Below are 22,585 nucleotides of genomic sequence, written 5' to 3' on the forward strand. Positions count from 1 at the left end.
GAATATTCCATTATTCTTATTAACCTATCTTTCCTCTGTAATGGTTTCTTTTCCTATCTCCAATTTTTCATCGATGGCCTCGGGAAGACTTTCTCTTACGCGTTTTCCTCCAGAGTTTACGTGTTCTATTTGAATTTGTGGTGCACACTTTTCATCTTTTTGTAATGAATATTTGCTATCCACGACTAATAGATTGTGGCCTCCATGCATGCATGTATATACGAGGGTCATCCGGAAAGTAGTACCCGTTCGTGCCGCATGAAGTGCTGACGACGCGAGTAGCCGCTGGACGAGGTCAGATAGCTTCAGTGGCTTGTCTGCCTTCTCTGAGCCAAGTTGCGTGACGCTAGCATTGCCTGTGTTGTTTCTGTGATTGTTTACAATGTTTAAAAAAATTGAGAACGCTGCCAGTTGTGAAGTGAGGGCAGTGATTAAATTCCTCAATGCAAGAAACGTTCGCCCATGTGATATTCATCGCCAATTAAAGGAGGTGTATGGAGACAATGTAATCGACGAGTCGTCTGTTCGGCGGTGGTGTCGCAACTTCAACATGGGGAGGGGGAACACACACGACGATGAGCGTTCGGAGAGACCGTCTGTCATTACAGACCAACTGGTGAGCTCAGTTGACGAATTCGTGAGGAACGATCGGCGCGTCACAATTGATGACATCTGTGAGCATTTTCCCAATGTTTCTCGAACAATTGTTCATGAAATTGTTAAACACCATCTGCATTATGCAAAAATTTGTGCAAGATGGGTCCCTCGCGTATCTCAATGAGCTGGCGGCGAAGGACTATGCAGCAGAAATACAGAAACTTGTCACACGTTATGACAAATGCCTTAATTTGCTTGGAGATTATGTTGAGAAGCAGTTTAAAGTATCCTCTTTCAAATAAAATTTTTTATGTTTGTTAATATTTACTTTTGTGTCTTTATTTCACGAACGGGTACTACTTTCCGGATGACCCTCGTATCTACGGTTCACTTGATCTTGTGCCTTAGCCTTACAAGGTTGTAGGTCATTTGTTCAGAGGTGTACTTATATTAAGTGTATCTTTAACGTCGATGTCACTCAATGAGTGAGCTTGCCAATATCATAATCCTTTCATTTGAAAACTCCACTAACCTTTCCCCTATAGCATTTGGTTTTCCAACCTTTGCTCTTTTCATACACCGCATTCTAGTCACCCTCTGTGATTGGCTTCCAAATCTCAATAATTTTTCTTCATCAGCAACACGATGAAAAAATCCCAAGTTAATTGGAAACAGGAGGAAGTTTTCTTATAATATGTGTTGTGATATAATCTACTTTCATTATTATATGGTCACTTTATTCGCCAGTGAATTTTCCTACTCCTGTTTTCATAGCAAATCTAGGATTAGGAAGAATTGCTCTTATTATTCTCTATCCATAGATAACCGTTCTCTATCCGTTTTCTCGTATTGTCCCCTTGTGATTATTTTTTAATGTCCTCATCATTCTTATAACACATTGATTTGATCTGCTTTTATTCAACAGAGTCCCGAAACTTAGAACGATATTGTTTGAGTTCACATGCAATAAAGGGAAGATGAGCTCTTATTTACTTTGTGAGCGATCATATTGAATGTTAATCCCGAATATTGCTTGGAACACGAGGTATTTGAAATATATTCATGGACTGATGAATAATGAATTGATATTTTTGTACCATTACGTCACTAACATCTAAAAAAATAAATGATTTTGTTTGTTTTTTTTCTGATTTTCACGTAATCTGGTACGGTCGAGCATCTTCTATTAATTGTTTTATTGAGCTGAGGGTAATGGGCATGCAGTCCACAAGGTAACTCGCTTTTTCATGTTATTTCAAAATATTTTTCTACTACTGTTACAGTTACACAAAACCTATCAGAAAAAAATCCCTCATTATCTTGTACAACCAATTACCCACTTTCTCCCCAGTTCCAGTAACTTTTTTACATTCGGATGTTTCCTGTTCAGCAACATTAGTAGAGAGTAGGAAATTTTGCTTTCCCTTCCTTTTTCTTCCTTTACACCCTCGTTCCTTCGGTAATTTAAACTCATCCTCGCCGCTCGAAGTCTCTCACTCTCAGGACTCTCATGTGATTGTTTCTGCCATATAGGCTACGCCAAGACCCTCCTCGGATTTCCTCTCTCACTCATCCACGTAATCCAAATCCCTATCTCATAAGTCACCGATCTCTCATCACCTCCTCTCACCACCGATCATTCTCACCCACCAATGTACGTACAGTCACAAAAATGCAGTTCTCTCAAATCTGGAATGTCGTTCACGATTTTCCCAACCTTAAAAATTTTCTTAAAATTTCTTCCTTAAATTTCTTTTCTTAAAATTTCTTCCTTAAAAATTCTTCCTCCTGGATTTATATTGAAATTCACTTCAAACTACTCAGTAGATTTCGCAGATTTCGTGCAACGGTAAGTAAACGGGAAGCTGCCACGCAAATTCTGAATCCTCTCCTAATTATATCTCCACTTTGGACCCCCAAATTCTAAAAATACTTCATTCTCCATTCTTGGATTCACCTTTATGATATTAATTTCCTCGTGCTCTGTGGTCATTGCAATCGATGCATCGAAAATAACTAAAATACAATTTTCTATTCAAAATCAACATTTTTATAATCAATACTTATTTAGATCGGCACTTCCCACCAGCTAAATCCAAAACAAAACTAGAGGATGCTGTCTTCAGAAAATTTAGACCATTTGAAATACTTATTCGTTATTACGCAATTCCTTAATTACGTATCATATTTCCTATTACGCAAACACCGAGGTACAAATCAGTCTTTAAGAATAAGATCAGCACATTTGAAAACATACTCGCAGTAACCCATCATATTTTTCCAAGCATTTAATACTCGCGGAATATGATAATCTTCTAAGTAATTTCATTCATTTCAAAATTCAATATGAAAAAATCTCTGCATAACTTGATATATATAATTCAAAAATTTCAAAAAAGAAATCAGTCCTATTGAATAATTTTTCTCTTATTCTAGTCCATTATCTCACTCTGGTGAGTGGGATAAGAAATAAGTATTAAGGTTCCCCTATAAATGATTTTATTGTTACTAGTCTGCTCACTAATGTCATTTAGGTTTCTCATTTACGAAATACTTCGGCCATACCTTTGAACATTGCTGTGAAAAGGTTTTTCGTTGACAAAAATAAGGATTCTGGTCCAGAGGAAACACGATGACAAGGTTGAGCTCTTCTACGCATCAACTGTGAATGCAAATGACAACAATTACTGTTCTTTAACCATCGCATCATGTAACTCCATTTTCAATAGAGAAAATGGTATTCCACTGCTATTTCATCCATCCTTGTACTTTCAACATTATGATGAAGGAGAGACAATCCTCTCAAACCTTTACGTCATTTCAAATTTTGCTTACCTCTGGCGGACGTTCGAGATATTTCACTCGTGTTCATGCGAACAGTGGGGTGGGAGAATTTGACGGTGGGCTAATATTGATAGAATATCAAAATTTACCGATGAACTCCAACGACCGTGTCATTGAAGGTAATAAAATAGCGATCACCGAACAAAATATGCAAACCTCAAGTGGCGATAATGCTCGAGGTTTGGCTCATGCAGGAGACCAGCTAGTAAGTGCATCATGGTGCTTGTAAAGGTATGCGCAATATAAAAGTTAATCAACGCCTACACGAGTTAAAATTCCATCATGGTCAGTTGATTTCCAGATTTTCTACGGAAAGCTCGGGTTGGATTAGTCAAAAGCATATTTTTTATCAGTTGATTTTTTACAACATTAAATAATTTATTAACTTATTTAACCATTGCTAATTCTTTGTCCAGAGACACTTTTTGTTGGTTACAACATTGCTGCATAAATAACAAAATATTAAGTATTTCATTATATATTATTTATTTTTTACTTATGTGCATATGTAATAACGCCATATTAAAATTTTTTTAATCCTACTGCTTCTAAAATTATCACAGTTTTGAACGCGTAGATAATATTCGACTTTAAATTGTGAACCGATTTTTGCAATAGATACGACAAAAACACATAATTTATGAGCAATTCGTATGTTTCAAAGTCGCTGTGGGATATTCGAGATTATCAAACTACCTGAGCCAAATTACCGCTGATAAGATCGAGTGTTCGAAATTATTTTTATCGGTCAAATAAACCTATGGGAGAAATGACTCTCAGAATTCTTTCATCGAATACTCAATGCAAATTATAGGACCGGGCTCAATCGATCGGACCATAAAATATTCCCATCCCGGCGGGTTGTCCCAGTGATTTCCGAATTCTAACGAAGATCCCTGCAGCCGTTCCCTCGATTCCCAGGTGTCGCTGACACGTTCCGCATATCGGTCTTCGCGGCTGGGTGCGGATACATCGACGAGGTTCGAGAGAAGTAAGCCACAGGATTTCCGAAATTTCTTTTTCTTCCAAATGAAAGCGAATGTTCATAAATCGAACGGATCTAGATTCCGTCGCCGCCATCGGGATTACTGCTTCCATTGCAATGAATAAAAAAAAACTGTTATGATGATATAGAGGAAAGGTAAAAAAAAGACAATACTGGAGCCACAGCGCACCGCTCCACGGAGATTGAATGAACTCACTTCCTGATCTGGAACGGAATCTCAAAAGCTTTACTACCGTGGGAAGTCGATTACCCCAATCAAAACTTATCTTGCAGCGAAAGTCCCGGGAGAAAAAAATTTTAAACGATTTAATCTACTTTTAACAGGGCCTGGAACCGCAATCTGGGAAAGCACTGGGATTTAATACCAATCCTGGAGAGAAATGATCCTGGGAATCCTGGATAAAATATTCAGGTCCTTGAAAACCGAGATCAATTTTCAAATTATGAAATGTTTGATCATGGAGAACTCGCTCTTCGATGTCGCAAGAGAGTTAGCCTTCTTTCGGGTGATGCACTGTGGCATCTTGGGCCAAAAAGGACTAGAACGCTCGAATATAAACTGATGATAGCCATTTTTGGGTACATATATGGACTTTGGCCATTCAGTGACATTTAAAAAGTGGGTCAACATTTGCTACCTGAACACTTGATCCCTTGATTGTTTCGTATCGCTATTAAGATTGATTTTGGAATATTTGTAAATTTGTATTCTAACATTCATAAACGAACCCAAAGTGGTGTCCTGTGGAGAATTAATATGAAAAAAAACAAAATTAATCGATTTGTGAGAAAACAATAGTTTTAATCAACTCAGACGACTACGTGGAAAACTAGCGTGTAGATGTCAGCATCTAATCTAGGGAAAATACTTGCTAACTTACATCATATGTATCATGTATAATAAAAGTACAATAAAAAATCTAACTACAAATTGACTAGCCTAAGTACTTCAACCTTCAAAACTTAAAACAGAATTCCTTATTCGGCGGATTCGGTTAGTAATATTTCACCCATTTCAAATTGATAAATGGTACGTAGGTGCTTCTAACGTCTTAGGGGGGAAAGATCTACTCTTAATGTTGGGCAAAGGATACGGCGAGGGAATATAGTATTGAGGGTAAAAAATATAAAATTAAATTAATTGAAAAATGATAGTGGCTTAGATCGGAACAAACGATTAAGCCAATATACGATAGCAAAATACACTCTAAGGTGTACTAGATAGCTTTGATCCTCGCCCGTCGAAAGCACTCAACACATACAGGGCTTACGAGAGATTTCTCCCTACGCCAGCGGCCCACCAATCACACGCAATAATATAAAAATTAATACAAATAAATAAGCCACATTCTATAGCTTGGATATACTAAATAGTATTGACTTGATACAGTGTTTCGACGACCAATTAGTCCTCTACAGAGAAGGAATTCAATTTAATTTTATACTTTTTTACTCTCTTTAATATTCCCTCACCATATCCTTTGCCCGCCATTAAGAGTACGGCTTGGTTTGATGTTTCCCATTATACTTATACGGCCGTAGTTACCGTTCCTGTTAGTTTTCTTCATATACCGTTTATTTGTTGAAAAAAAGGATCTAAAAACTCGGAAATATCCCGAAATGTTGGCAGTGGAATGTGAAAAATCAAACCCCAGATTTTCTGGGATTGCAATCCCAGTTTTTCGACAGCCCAGAATGGGACAATTTTTTGGTAGGGTCATGCTCTCACTCTTGATATTTCTATGATATTATTCATTCTGCATTGGGGATTCAATTCAGATTACATCGTAACATTCTAAATAACGGCAGAAGTTTATTAAAAATTTATTTATCTCTAATTTCATTTTAATGTTTTTTATGTGATATTACCATTACTAAAATGTAAGTAATTGGGTTTGCACCTCAAAGAATCGAATAACAATTATCAGCTGATAATTTTATTGGGCAATCCTTGTTGCATAAAACTTTTTCCTAACGTGAGTTTCAATAAATCAAAGGAGCTGTTTCTCACGGATGAATACATACAAATTCATAAATGCCCTTCTAACATAATGTCTCCTTGGAAAAAAGATAATACGAGTATGAAAATACTCGTATCCAGGTGCATTGGTGTGAACGATAAATCGAGGGGTAATTAACATTACCATTTGAACAGCCGTCACCCATCGCAGAAAAATATCAAGGCCACCCTTGGGTAAGGGTTCAAAACAATTAGTTAAACACCTTTTTCCACAGATGGTTCCAATGGTGTATTAAAATGAAGTTTTAGTAAATCTCAATAAACTTGTCTTGCAGTTAGGAGAATATTTAACCATTTTTTTTAAATTCGGTTGTAAAAAACAGTCTAGAATAAATACTACTTTTAAGTGTGTAGACGTAAAATAAAACGAGACAAAATTTTTTTACTGAACAAAGAGTATGAACAGATAGTGGTTGAGGGTTAAATATGTGGCATTCCATAATTAATGGGTAAACAGTCGAACAAAATTGACGTCTTACTTATGGACAAATAACTCAGCCTTAAATGAGGAATGAAAAATATTGTACCTAAGCTCATTCTCTATGCTTTTACTTACTAATCTTATTTACGAGTATAATTGTTTGAATATCATGACCTCGGACTATATTTACTGCTATTGTGATCTTTAAAACTACATTTGTAGCATAATTATTCAAAAATTTCCCATCGACAAGCTACGCCGTTCATGTAAGAGATATATAATTTGAATAAATATTTTAAAAAATATGTATTGGTCACAAATTTAAATTGCTTGAACGTTATTGAAGGTAAAGAGCTAAAATGAAATATATTTTGCAAAAAATAAAAAATGAAGTACTCTATAGTAGCATAAAAAATTGACCTTAGACATTTTGTTTTTCGGTTTTGAGGAAAACAAATGTGTGAAGAAAAATCTCAGTTTTGCCACAGAATGGAAAAATAGCCGACACAAAAATAAGAATCGAAATTATCAAATAATATTTGAGCTGGAAGTTGATAAAAGATTCTCACCACAGTCAGAGCAATGAGAAAATGAAATATTTTTTCGAAAATTGAACATGAAACCGATTAAAAATGCCATTAGCAAGGAAGACTTTTGAGGAGTAGAGAAAAAGATGATAGAAACATGGTTGATCACTATGGGGACCCATGAAGTAAATTTGACACTTTTTAACCACAACGAAAGGTGATTCACGATAAGTGCGGCAATATCGAAACCATTAACGGTTTCCCCAATGGAGGAAAGGGAACTCCTTTTAAGTGACGTAATCGAAAAACTGGAGCGAAAAGGAAAAAAAATTGCACAACGGTTGTAAACATGGGTCCGCTTTGGACACGGCTTTCGTAAAACGACGCGACACGATGTTCCAGGAAATCAATCCCAGCGATCCCCAGTCCGAGTCGTTGAATCCCATGCGTGAGCGCGCGAATTTCATCAAGATGGCGCCTACGGAAACCAAGCGTCCACCGCTTTATTTCAGGATGTGTGACGGCGGGTTGAGGATTTCGGTGGGAGAAAGGGAGAGGCAGAACGAGGGGGAGGAGCGGGGATAGAGGCTTTTTCGTCACTCAGAGCGTTTCCCCGGAGCGTAGGGAGGAAGGATGAAAAGGGAAAAAAATAAGAGGCGGCCGAATGCTTCGGAGAAAGAGGATTGCCTCCGGATTGAAGAGGTCGCCCATCCGTGGAAGTCGCAGAAGGTTTTCCGGAGACTGAAGCTGGAATCTCTCTCTCCCTCCCTCCCTTATTCTGTCTCTCCAAACATCCTTCCCGAGTCTCTTATTTTCTTTCCTTCGCCCGGATTTTATTTTGGGAAAAATCAGCTTACTCGACGGTGAAGAATAAATTTTAATAAATGCATCCTCAAGCACGACGGGAAATATTCTTCTTTTCTCTCCATTGTTGCATCATGTCTGAATTTTCTTTATTAAGACAGGGACTTGAATAAAATAAAAAATATTATGAAATTTCCCTCGTCTAGGTACAGAGAAACTTTTCTAGATCGCAATGAAAAAAAATCGAGAAAAAGTTGTACCTTTTTTACAAGGAAAATAAAATTACTGATCCATTGCTTGAACGAAATATCCTCTTTGGTTTCGATTCCGAGGAGTCGATGAGTGTTTTCAACAAGTTCTTCATTTAATTTATGTAATTTAAAACCTTTTAATTTGAAAGCCGACAGCTCCTGAGATTAAGGTAAATTAATTTTTTTCCGCCGGAACTTATTATGACCTATAAATCGCTTTATAGGTAAGAGGAACATTTTTTACTGACATAGTTGAACAATGTTTATCGCTAGATGTGGTAGAAATTAGAACTTTACCTTGTCGGCTATAACTATTTAACAGTCCAAAATGCCTTGGCTTAAATCCCCTCATGGGCTGGATACAATATAGTTCCATTCGAACTAAATCATTATTGAGCATTTTCGAGATATCGGTGCCTCTTATTGTAAGGTTATGCCTGTAATAGCGGAAGACAAGTATGGGCCTTAAAAATGAACTTTAGGTAGAATTTCAAGATATTTCCTTCGATTTGTCCCTTTAGTTATGAGGTAAATGTTGTTGTATTACATTAATTTAGTAAGCTATTGAGTTAAAAATGGTGCCGCGTTACCCAAATGTTGATGCGTAAAATCTCAGATTGGTAAACTTTCATAATACGTTTTCATAATTTGCAATTACCATAATAGTAAAATAAATTTAGCTATTTAAATTGGAATGTTTTCACTTGAGAATGTGTCCTAGATGGCTTTTATCATTGTAACACCTTGTATCAAACTACAGCTACTGGTTACAATGGCCATTCTTAATACGTGCTGCAGTACCTGTTAGTTATTACCAAAGTACCATCGATAGTACATTATGAATACGTTTTTGAATGAATAGATACTTTTTGCTCTTACACTACTCCATTAATGTCCTGTTCATAAATGACCTACGTTGAAATCAGTATATTTAGGCTTGCTGAAAAAGATCAACAAATGTGTTCATCTGTCAGAACAACATAATATTTTTCTAGTACCTTCTCTGATTTTATTTTTAGAGTCGATCAAGTATTTCTTTACGAACACAACCAATTCCAAAATCTGTGTACCCTATTGGCGTGAGCGAAAAACAAGTCGGAAATATTTCAGCTTTAAATTTAACAAAGTATAATAAAACTGTTTCATCGCCGAGGCACGACAGTTAATTGGTTTTCTCCCTACACAGCATGATGAAATCAATAACTTCTCTTAATGTTCTTCAAAGTACTCCTTTTAAAATACAGAGAAAGGCCATGCATACCAACATGGAGTTTTATGAAAAATTACATATTTTGGATATTGAAGCAGTGTTCTTCGTCATGAATGGAATTTGTAATATTTTAAACCTAAACGTTCGAGTAATTTTCGACCTAACTTTGCTTTTTTGAGTTCAAATTCTGCTAATGTGAATTTCCCGCTCGACTGAAGAAGTAGTAGTAGTTTTGAGGGGAGGCGACCGACAGCTAAGGTCTTTTGCGCCATAGGGGATGGACAGGAAAGGATAAAGGGTGGAGAGAAACCCGGCGTCGGCATTAGCCTACTCTTTACGAAAGGCGCCAAGGGGTCCGCAGTTTAACGTCCCAACGGCGTACTCCCTCAAAGTGCCCTCCACAAAGCACCTCAAGTAGGGATCGAGATACCTCTGAAAAATATTCAACACCGCCGGGATTTGAACCCGCGCCCTCAGGGTGGGAAGCCAGTACGTTAGCCCCTGCACCATCTCGATCCCCCATAGCAGATACGTTTTCTCTCTTAAGATCAAGATGTTTTAATGAAGAATGTTTCATTTCATTGCAGTTGTAACCAAATTATCATGATTAATGTTCACGATCCTCCTCTTTAACGCAAAATACAAAACAGTGTCATCCGAAGCTTATGGGTTCACTGCTCTCTAATATATAGTTTTGGAGGATTTTTGAGATATTTTTTACTACAGAAACGTTGAAGATCTAGACATTGAGTTTTCATATAATTTCTCACTTTAAATATATTTTCATTTAAGTACTCATATTAAAGTATTTTCAAAATTCTGCGGCTGGAACTTTCTTGCTAAAACTGTTTCATTTCAAAATATAATGATATATTCCTTTTGCTTTTTATTGCCGCGACACCAAACAATTTTTATAACCTAATAAAAAAATATATTCATCTTATTAATGCAAAAGTATTAATATAAATATTACTGCAAAATGTTCATGAGCGAACTAAAGCATCTCACTTAATTGAAACCAGTTTGTCGGCACGCCAACATTTTGAGGTCACAGAATAAAATATAACTCCCCAACCTTTTCTTCAATACCTGTATATTATGTACAAATTGAAATGTCTCCATTCTTTGTCAAAGCCTGGAATTGCATTATGCAAAACATTAGAACCTTTTCAACGCCATTTAACAATGTAATATTGTCACTCAAAAAAATTAAAATTTACAACGGGCTGTTTATGTATTTTTTTCAATGCCAAGTACTTATTTGTAGTCAGATCAACTTTCCGATCGGTTTGAAAGCTAAGAGTAGTTTAAAACAGTCCTCTCTGAATGAATCATGTTGCGTTTGAATTCAATCTTTTTTTTCAAATATTTTTGTCCCTGAACTAAAATTTTCATTGGCAATTTATGCTTGCAGTTTTTCCTTCAAATCTTATCTTCAATGGTTACTATATTCCGAATATAATCCTCATCTTTATTCATCACTTTTTATAGCTTCCAATTTATTTTCTCCGTTAGAGTTCCAGTCGGAATAACATCCTTAGAAAGTGATCTACTCTCCAGCTAACAATAACAGGGATTATTATACAATTTATTTTTAAGGCTTCCGCAAAGTTGAGTTGAAGTTTTTTTCTTCTTTTGGTATTTCCGTCGCGTGGATTGGATTGGCAGGTAAGAGTTCCAGACCCTGTCCTGAAGGCCCCTTCAGATGAGCTTACTTCGACCTAAACCAATCCCCCAAGACAGAAGGTGAAATCGTTGTATGCCAATCAAAATCCACGGAAGTCCAGTTAAACAGAAAAATGAAATCTTCATCGTCCGACATCCTTGCTTTCAAAATTATAGCCCTCTTTTTAACCTAAAAAAAACCATTCCTCTTTCTTAATTTCCGAAAATTCGTTTACGAAATTATCGGATATGCCAAGTGATCTGGAAACCTAATATACGCCGTTTGCTTCTCATTGCGAAACGCTTCAGTAGCGGAAATATTGATGCACTTTTCCTCTTGAGCTGCCAAAATATTTCGGCCCACCTCCGGCACCAATGGACGATTAACCATCTAATCGGCCCTCACTGAAACCCGCAAGACTCGACGAGACAAAAGACTGCCAAGCGGCGCACTCCACCTCAAACCCTATCCCCCTCCCACGTCTCTCCATCCCCCTAACCCTCCTTCCTACCCCCAGCTACTGACTTCCTCTCCCAGTACCCTCAATCCCCGCTTTCTGCATCATCCGAATCAACCCGGTGCCTCTGATCTATATCTCCACACCCCATCCCCACTCTCTCTCTCTCTCTCACCCACCCACCCCTTGCGCTCTCTTCCCCGGATGGAGGTGGTGCACTGCCCTGCGTCCGACCTAGCACAGCGCGAGCACTCCGCACGGGGTGATTGCCCCCTTTTAACGCCTGGGCGCCCCTAAAAAAATCCAGGAGGGCGGGACGGGGGCTGTGAAGGAGGGGGGGCGTCCCCTGACTGTTCGTCTCGGAAACGTGGAGGGGAGGAGGGGGCTGGGGGTGGGGGAGGCTTTCTCTAGCAGCTCGCCCCATCTCTCTTCGTACGACAGCGCCGGAGACTGCCGGGGACAGGGCTGGGTAGGGCGCGAGGGAGGAAGAGAGAGGGGACGCGAAGTGGGGTGTAGGGAGGGGATAGGTCGGGGTGGAAGGAGCGTGGGGAGGGGACAGGGCTTATAATAGTGGGACACTACCCAGTGAGGCTGGTGTATCTTTTGGTGGAGAGTGTTGTGGTACGATCGAAGGTACGTCGACAGCGTATCGCCTTTCATCCCCGAGGAGACTTCAACGACCGAAACTGGTCAACATGAGGGTGAGTTCAACGCCTGAATAATATTTTTTTGTAAAAATTCAGTCCACCGCTTTGTTTCACTGACTGAAGACGACATTTTATTTTTTTTGAGATGCTCCAAATCTTAGGGCTCTCCCGTTAGTTTCGAAACCAATATTTTTCAAATCAAATTCATAATAATATATCAAGTTTTAGATTAATAATTAATTATCCAATCAATCATTATTATTTAGCTCATTGATAGGCTGAGAATTTCTCTTATTTTTAAATATACAGGTAAGTTCCGTTCGCAATTTTATGTCAGGATATCTTATTTTCTTAGTATTAGAACAATTTCGTGGGGTACAAACAGCTGCTCTTATTTAAGTTTCACTTAATTATTTAATTTTATTTAAAATGTGCCCACCTTGGTATTGTTTACATTTTTATAAATTTAAAATTATTCTAAACCTAATAAAATTCTTTGCTGAGTTTTCTATTGGTGACTACCTAAGAACAAAACAATCGCCTGTTAGAGTCATTCAAATAAACTTTGTTAGAAAACTTGAGAATTATATAGTAGCAACTAAGTTTATTTCCCAATTTAATCATTTAAAAACTTCTATTAAGTATTGCCATAAGGATTTCATCGAGTATCGGTATAGAGATGGTCAAATATATTATCGTAAAATGTCAAACGGTTACATTTCAGTTTTTATAAAATACAAATATTTAATGAGTCACATGAATTTCGCTTTTCTTCCTCACATCAGCGGTTTATCGTTAGCATAGACTTTTTTTGATATTCAAATGAATGCATTACATCTCATAATAAGTACTTAACGGTAAAGTCGTTAGATATTTAGTGCCGTGCGGCAGTGAATAAGAGAATCGAGATATCCACGAAAAAAATGATTGCCATAACATTACATTAATATAACAGGGAATTCATTATTATATCATTATTCATCAGCAGCAGGTGGCGCTGATACTTGTGACGGTGTCTGTAGCCGTTGCGTCTGCACAGCGGTATGTCCCCGCTCCAGCTCATTACAAAGTCCGAGACGAGGGCACCACTGATGAACGGCGTCCTCACAACGTCGCAGCCAACCACGCTTCGTACCGCCCCGTGGCGGCAGCTGCCCAGCAGTCAGAGGACCAAGGATTTGTCCACCCTATAGACTTCTCGGGGCTGCTGAGGGACTCAATCCTGGGTGCTGAGGCCGTCTCCTCTCCTGCCTTCGGAGTTGGCGGTGGCGCACCTCTGAGTCTCAACCAGGAGCCTACCTCCCCCTTCCAGTCATCCGGTCGCCTATTTCCGGCGTTCGGAGCGGAACAGGATAAGGCCGCGACCAAGGATGACAGAGGGTTCGTCGAACCAAATGCCAACTTCCGTTCCCTCTTCGATGGCGCATCTCACGGAGGCTTCGAGGTAATATTCCATTGGCTTTGTTGTTCAGATCGGGAGCCAGCTGCATAGGGAAGTTTCATTTCCTCTCTCAGTTGATGTAATGCTCGGATCTCTTTTCCCAGTGGAAAACCTCCACACCTGGGTCTTAAAATATATTATTTTAACTAGTTTTCAAAATACTAGAGTAACATCTGTGCCATCTTAATTTAACGTTAGAGGTACTAATTTGAGCAGTACATTTTTTTCGATTTAATATTTTTATTGAAACCTTATCGATTATGCTGTCGCGGCTTTTTGAGTGTGTAGGTATAAATTTTGCAGTCAGTTGCTATCTGAACATTTCTAATCAGAGTTTTTCTAAAAATATTCAATGTTCAAACATTTTATAACCTTTCCTTCAAGCACTTTCATTTTTTATCGTTTCATATTTTCCTAGGTATTCCGTTATCTTTTTTGACTTTATGTATAAAAAAGCCTTTATACTTCCGCCTATATCCAGTGTAGTAGGATCGCAACATCTTAATTGAAGCTGTATTAGCATGATATTGATTATTTTTTTAGGAGCTTACATGCGCTTAAACTCCAATTACAGCATTTGACTATTTACATGTGTATTAGAGATCTTTTATTCCATTTTCCACGTTCGTCAGACGCTGATGAGAGGATTTATATATATTGAAGCCGTAGGCATGGATAATATCTCACTATACCTCAGGTGTAGAATGGATACCATTAATTTCTGGTTGTTTCCACCTCATGAGTAGTGAGGTGATTTTTGGTTTTTCATAAATCTGGTTGCAGATTAGATGGTTTTCTCTCTCAACGTTTGATTCGGTATACCAGAATATAGAAAACTAGAGTATATGAAAATTTAAGCAATTTTGTAAACTGATCACAATTGAAATAATAAAGGAAAATTTTCGTAGAAATCACCAAGCAATTTATCTTTCTCAGAGTTTAAACAAATAATATTTGCTTCCAAACTATACGACACCAGTATTTTTATAGTTTCTGAACATCCAAAAATGTACATTTATGGGTTAGTTGTGAGCTACAACCATACAACTATATAACTACAACTATAATGATATTTCATTGCCATCTGAACTAGATAATAATGGTGTACGTATAATTAGAAAAAAATTATTTTATCAATGGGTGGCGAAATAAAATTTTAAATATTTTTTTGCCACTCTCAGCAAGCAGATCAAATCCCATTATGCAAGCAAAACTGCCCAAATTAACGTCAAGAATACACCAAAAAATGAGTCAGATTTCCAAGCCTGCATGTGTTTATGTAGTGGACCTTTCAATCAATTGAGCTGATTATCTAAGTTAAATTAATTCATATTTATAGTTTTTTAACAAAAAGCTGTGATTTATACCCTGCCATAAATTTTCAACGTTGGTGTTCGCAGGCGCAAAAAAAGATCAGAATTTCCTCAACATATTTTCTTATTACCGTTTAGTTGTACTAAATGTTTGATTTCGTTTCTGCCACTCTAGCCCCTAGTTTTCGACAAAAACATGAAATATCATCAGCTTTTCAACAGCATTCATAGAGATTGGGATAGTGTAGAGGCTATTATGCCGACTTCCCACTCCGGGGAACAGGTCTGAATTCCGGATATGGGAGGATTATTCAGCGGCTTCCCGATCTCTATTACTATGTAAGAAGCATTTCGAGCTCGCCATCCGTCGCATGGGACGTTGAACTAAGGACCCCTTGACGCTTATTGTTACTAATATGTTAACACCGACGACAGGTTTCTTTCCACCCTTCCTGCATTCCCTGAACATCCTACTGCTACCAAATTACCCACCTATATCCCTAATGGCGCAAATGCCCTTAGCTTTCCCGCCTTCCCTAAATACGACTGTTAATAGCACATTAATGACTCATGTTTTCACCTTTGCGGGAGAATCAGACTAAGGATTATTTTTCGATAGTTAATGGGCACAATAACAAAAAGGAGGAACTTGAATTTGGGGAAGGTTAAACTTAGGTTTCCCCAGCAAGCGGAAACGTTTCTATTCCTTTGACGTACATATTACTAGCAGAAGCGAATACATAGTCAATGCGTGATACGGGTCCACACTCATATAAGGTCTTTGTTTCAGATGAAGGACTTCCTCGCAGCTCACGCTTCGAGCCAAAAAGAAGTCGAGGACAGGGTCCACGCCGCTGCGGATGGAGTAGATGATTACAAGTACGACGGTGCGGAATCTACTGAAAGCGAGAGGAGAGGTCCGGGCGAAAGGAGGGGTCCCGGCGAGAGGAGAGGTTCCGGCGGGAGGAGAGGTTCCGACGAGGCCAGAAGGGCCGCGGCCACCGAGCACAGAGTGTACCACGATGAGGACGAAGCTGAGGAGGATGATGAGGAAAGCAGCGAAGGCGGCAAGGTGACCAAACACAACAGGGGCGGCTCAGGACACTACCCCGGAAGTGGGCCCGCCTACCGACCCCAGAAATACCACAGTAGAAGTAAAGTAAGAGTTCTGCCCCAGAATTGTTTAAACAATATAAAAACGTTATTTAATAGTTTAAACAAAAGCGCAACGAAAAGGTGGCGTTGGTGTCGAAGTGAGAATTCAATTGTTAAACAAGAGAAGGTCTGAAGCGTCAGGTTAGTCATTTGTCAATATGTTAAACGTGCAAGGCGTTTCAATTTTTAAACAAGAGAAGTGATTCGGTTGGGGGGTCGGGGGGGGGGATTGATCTGGGTTTGTTGTACGAGGAAATATTGTTTTAAGTGATTTTTAGTTTTACGTGAGGAAATATTCACGAAACGCGAGGAAATTGATTGTTGTACGTAATATTCACGAAAAAATACGCGAGGAAATATTTTTTATTCACTTTGAAAGTTGTGATAGCAGGTTCCGGCAGCGCGAGGAAATATTTTTTATTCACGTTGCCGTGTTGGAAAAAAATACGCTAGTGATAGCAGTTTCCGGCAGCGCGAGGAAATATTTTTTATCCACGTTGCCGTGTTGGAAAAAAATAATTTTTCTTTAAGAGTACGAGAAGATTCCCGCAATATATATTTACGTCATAGCGTTATTTAATTGTTATTAACAAAAAGCATCAGGTGAAACTCAATGAAACCCTGAGCGTTATGACATATTCAATTTATTGAAAATCATCCAATTGACAAATACATGGTTAAATTTCTATACATAAATACATATGGCCAAATGGCTTGTTATATTTCCAACCCAGAAAGTCACTAATCATCTTCAACAATATTGTCAAAATACATGTGTCACAATATTATCAAATAGATGGTTAAATTTCCAATTACTTAAGTCACTTGTCCTCATCCCAAATATCATATTCATTACCTGGTGTGCCAGTTGTAACAGTGTACTCATCTTTCAATGGTAAAGAGAGACGACACCTACGACACTCATTAATAGACCTACATTTTAAAGGTGGATAATCAGCGCATATATCACAGACTTGCGCATGATGGAGGTCACCGTTAGAATTAATAAGCTCATGAGTATAAACAACGGCTAGAGGGGCTACACTCAAAAAGGAAAAGCAAGTCTTACATACAGTTCCAAATCTCAATCCCTCGAGGCCGGGATACACTCCCCGTAATTTTCTCCGTAAGAAATTGGCATGAACACGATAAAGCTTATATCTTACACACGAATACAACGGTTCAGATGAATTCATGGTGTTACAAATCTTCCGGGACGTACACTTGTCAACCTACACAAACGCTTCGAACTCTGACGAGGTGGAGTCGCAATCAATGGTATCCACGGAACCGATGGATAAGTTGTCGCTATCAAATTCCTCGTCACTCGAGTCACAGCCAGGAAGTACTGTTAGCTCAGCAAACTTAACACTGCTCGGGATTGATCGTACACACCTCTGACAGTCTATAGCAGGTTGAACATTGAAGTGTGGTTCCTTCTTACAGAGTTCGCACTCAATGTAAGGACGAATGCTATTATTACGTTGTAATTCATGTACATGAACCATAGATATATATGGAGCATTCAAATTACGGAAGCAGTTACGGCACACGCACACAAGTCGAGAAGTAATTATTCGTAATGCTTTTCGTATGAATCGTCCGTGAACGTTGAACAGAGTATATCTCACGCATGCATACAGTATAGCTTGTGAAGCCATTCTGCGATAACTTAAAAATGAGCTCGCGTGAGGTTGAGTGTCGAAAGTTTCGTCCACACGTGTCAAGTGATATCAATAGTAATTATCTCATGCTTCAGACGTTGCTATGAGGATGTATGAGCTACATAATTAAAATTTTAATTAACTCACGCACACGCTGGAATGATAATCCGTGGGAACTGCATAGTTAAAATTTTAATTAACACAGATAGCCTAGCGAATTTCAATCATGGTGCGGATGTGGGGACTTGTGTGGTAGATAAATGATTAGTCCATTTAAATTAACGTAGGATGGAGTAAACATATTATTATTCGTTGGAATTTTAATTGTCTCTCAGGATGTTGTGTTTTAGTAAACAGATTATTATTCATTGGAATTTTAATTATCTCCCAGGATGTTGCGTTTCAGTTTAGAACTGTGAGAAAGCGATTGTGTAACCATTGAATTTGCTAATATAAATAGGAGCACTTAGGGGGCATAAGTTCTCATTATTGAAAAAGCGAGGAGACGTGCTTGAGGGACGGAGAAACTACACTGAAACTCCACAGTAACTAACTCGAAGAGAGACTGCAAGCTTGAGACTACTAAACGAACGAACACAACTGCCTGAGTGAGAGTAAGTATATTCACTTTCGAATTAGAAATATGCATTTATCATAACTAATTGAAATTGGGTCTTGAATATTTATTTATTTTTCACCTATTTTTGCTAGATGGGTTCTGTGAAGGAAATGCTCATCAATATGCAGAGGGAGGCTGAGTATCTAACGAAGGAGGATCTGGCAGAGGGTGCTGAATACCCCGTAGAAAAGTTGGAGATCGTGACAACTAGGTACGGGGATACGTTACAGGCAACTGTGATGTTTGCAGGGATGCAGAGGAAGATTTATCTCCCCAAGCATTTCAAATTAACACTTGATGATATAGTCAAGTTTAATGCAAATGCTTGGGGGGAAAATATGGCTGTAATTAAAAAAAATAATTTAATAAAACTAAAATAATATTAAACTTACCTCGACGTATTATTTTAAAGATCCCAATCCATTTAAACGTCCTTATATCCATAACGGAAACGCCCCTTCCTCAAAACTTTCTCCACACGAGTCCCTCCCCTCCCCATCCCTCTCGGATGAGCGGAAGCGCCACTTCCCTCTCAGAGTATGAGAACTCTCTCGTGATAACACCAAGAGCCTCCAAAGCAGTAAGACGTGTATAAAGTGAAAAGCTCTCGTGGAAAAATACCAGTAAAATTAGAGTGATCATGGAGGATTTTGTTCTTTGTGAAACGTGTTATGTGTACTATAGACCCCGGTACCTAGCCGCCCATGAGATGTCCCAAGTGCATCTTAGACATGCTCTACGTGGCCAGCAATCTGGAGGAGGTGGAGGACCAGCAATAGTACAATTGGAGTCCGCTGTCCGTGGCCGATTGAAAACCTTTTGGGTGAGTCCTGGATTGGGAGTGTATACAGACTTGGTTAGTTTCTTGGATCGGATAAAAAATGTATTGATTGATAAAATTCGGAACTCTTTGCAAAACACAGCACTAAAAATTAACATAATGGTAAAGGCTATATTCCAGAAAGATGAAGAGCGACAGGAGCGATGTTTTAAAACAAAAAATGTTAGGGTTTTTGAAGCGGATGATATTGGTCAAATTTCGGAAGAATTATTCGCAAAAATTTTGAAAGAGAAATCTGAAAGTTCATCGAGAGGTTCAGGGTGGTCACTTGCTGAAATCTTAGGGTTAGAATTGAGAATAAATCGATATAAACCTCTAAGAGGGTCATCTTTCATTAAGGTTCCACATAAAATAATGTGCACGCATAGTGTAATTAACGTTCAGAACAGTGACAAATTTTGCTTTAAGTATGCGATTTGGTCAAAATATGTGGAAAATCATCCAGAACGAGTTCGTAAATATAACACGCTAGAATTTCAAAATGGCTACGATTGGGATTGTATCGATTATCCAGTAGATATTCGTAAAATTCCAATATTTGAAAGAAGGAATAAGATTTCCATTAACGTATTCGGATTAGATGAAAAAAAATAATGTGTATCCCATTAAAGTTGTTGCAGATGAACTAAATGATCATTTTGATCTTCTATACATCGTTGAGGGTGAGAATTCTCATTATTGCTGGATTAAAAATTTTGATAAATTGGTACATTCACAATTGACGAAAAATAACAATGGGGTAAAGATATGCAAGGCTTGTTTCAAGCATTCCACTTCGAGTGAATCCCTCGAAAGACATAAAATTGATTGCAAGCTGAATTCCCCCTCTAGAATAATTCTACCGGAAGGAAATGATGCTTATTTAAAATTCAAAAATTTTTCACATAAAATCAGACTTCCTTACGTGGCATATGCGGACTTTGAATGTGTTCTACCAAAGGTTTCCAGCTGTTTTCCACAGGATGATCATTCATATACTCAAAAGCGCCAGCAACATGAAGTTATGTCCTTTTGTCTGCTTATGGTATCAAGCACTGGTGAATTTTTTGAGCCTATTCTCTATAGGGGTAAAAACGCTGTTGAAGTATTTCTCGAAAAGCTTAAAGAAATGTCGCTTTTTGTGCAAGGAGTATACAAAAACAGTAAACCCCTATTGAAAATGAGTGATGAGGAAATTAATGCTTTTGAAAAAGCTACTATTTGTCATATTTGCGGATATTCACTGGGCGAAGATAGAGTGAGAGATCATTGTCACTTGTCAGGCAAGTTCAGGGGGGCTGCTCACTATGCATGTAATGTAAACTGTAAAAATCCAAAATTTTTACCAGTGTTCATCCATAATCTGTCTAATTATGACGCACACCTCATTGTACCGCACCTAGGATGTGATTCTATGAAAATTACATGTATCCCAAATACTGAGGAAAAGTATATCTCTTTCTCGAAAAACGTCGATTCCAATTTCTCATATCGGTTCCTTGATAGTTTTAGATTTTTGAGCACGTCACTATCTAGATTAGCCGATATTCTTCCTAAGGATAAATTCAAGCAAACGGCACACATTTTTAAAGAAAAAACTGAGAGAATCACGCGAAAGGGAGTATTTCCATACGAGTATGTAGATTCATGGGAAAAATTAAACGAGAGCAGCCTTCCATCAAAAGAATGCTTTTATAGTACTCTAACAGAGGGTAATATTACAGACGATGATTATTCGTTCGCTAAAACTGTGTGGTCCGAATTTGAGTGCAAGACGTTGGGTGACTATTCAGACTTGTATTTGAAAACCGATGTACTGATACTGGCGGACGTGTTTGAGAATTTTAGAGATGTTTGCATGTCGATGTATGAACTCGATCCCGCGTGGTATTTCACCCTTCCAGGACTCTCCTTTGACGCCATGCTTAAATATACAGGGGTTACACTAGAGCTGCTAACGGACTATGATATGATTCTAATGATGGAAAAAGGAATACGGGGAGGTATCAGTCAGTGCACAAAGCGTTACGCTGAGGCCAACAATAAGTACATGGAAGATTTTAATCCTTCACATGAGTCAACATTTATTGTTTATGTCGATTTTAATAATTTATATGCCGCAGGGTTATCAGCCCCCCTTCCCATGGGTGGTTTTCGATGGGTAGACCCACTTGACGTCACCGTAATCCCAGACGATTCTCCCAAGGGATATGTATTGGAGGTGGATCTAGAATATCCTAAAGAACTCCATGATTTTCATTCAGACCTACCGTTTTGTGCAGAAAAGAAAATCCCACCGAATGGTAGGTACCCTAAATTATTAACTACACTGTACGACAAAGAACGATACGTCATACATTACAGATCGTTAAAACAGGCGTTAGCAGCAGGTCTTAAATTGAAAAAGATACATAGAATAATTGAATTTGATCAATCCCCTTGGATGAAGCCATATATTGACATTAATTCAAAGAAACGGAGACTTGCAACGACCGAGTTTGATCGGGACCTATTCAAACTATTTAACAATAGTGTCTTTGGTAAAACAATACAGAATGTACGGAAGTATAAAGATATAGAATTGGTAAATAGAGAAAAACGATTAGATAAATTAATCTGCAGTTCATTTTTTCTCGATAGAACTATTTTTGCAGAAAATCTAGTGGCTGTTCATAAAAGGTATAGCAGTATAAAAATGAATAAACCTTTGTACATAGGACAGGCAGTTCTTGATATTTCGAAAGTGCTTATGTATGATTTTTTTTATAGTCATATTAAAGTAAACTATAATAATAACGATGTAAAATTGTTATATATGGATACAGATAGCTATATTCTAGAGCTGAAAACTAAGGATTTTTATTCTGATATTCAAAAGAGCATTTCCCTATACGATACATCCAATTACCCCTCAAACCACCCGTGCTATTCGAAAATAAATGAAAAAGTGATCGGGAAGATGAAGGATGAGTGTGGAGGTAAGATAATTACTCATTTTGTAGGGCTCAGAAGTAAACTGTATTCTTATCGTTTGCAGGGTCAATATGAGGGAAAACGGGCCAAGGGAGTTAAAAAGGCTACCGTAGATAGATCGATCACATTCAATGATTACGTTACTTGTTT

The 22,585-nt window shown here is 38.1% G+C and overlaps 1 long non-coding RNA gene across 1 annotated transcript; it reads left to right on the top strand.

Annotated features, from left to right (window-relative positions):
• The first annotated feature begins 18,522 nt into the window (after positions 1-18,522).
• On the top strand, positions 18,523-19,033 carry LOC139700845 (uncharacterized). The gene is made up of 2 exons (XR_011703896.1): positions 18,523-18,637; positions 18,735-19,033. It is a non-coding gene; the product is annotated as an uncharacterized lncRNA (long non-coding RNA).
• The last annotated feature ends 3,552 nt before the right edge of the window (positions 19,034-22,585 follow it).

The sequence above is a fragment of the Hetaerina americana genome, unplaced genomic scaffold (genome assembly GCF_022747635.1).
Source record: "Hetaerina americana unplaced genomic scaffold, ioHetAmer1.1.p SCAF_11, whole genome shotgun sequence".
In the NCBI taxonomy this organism is placed as follows: Eukaryota; Metazoa; Arthropoda; class Insecta; order Odonata; family Calopterygidae; genus Hetaerina; species Hetaerina americana.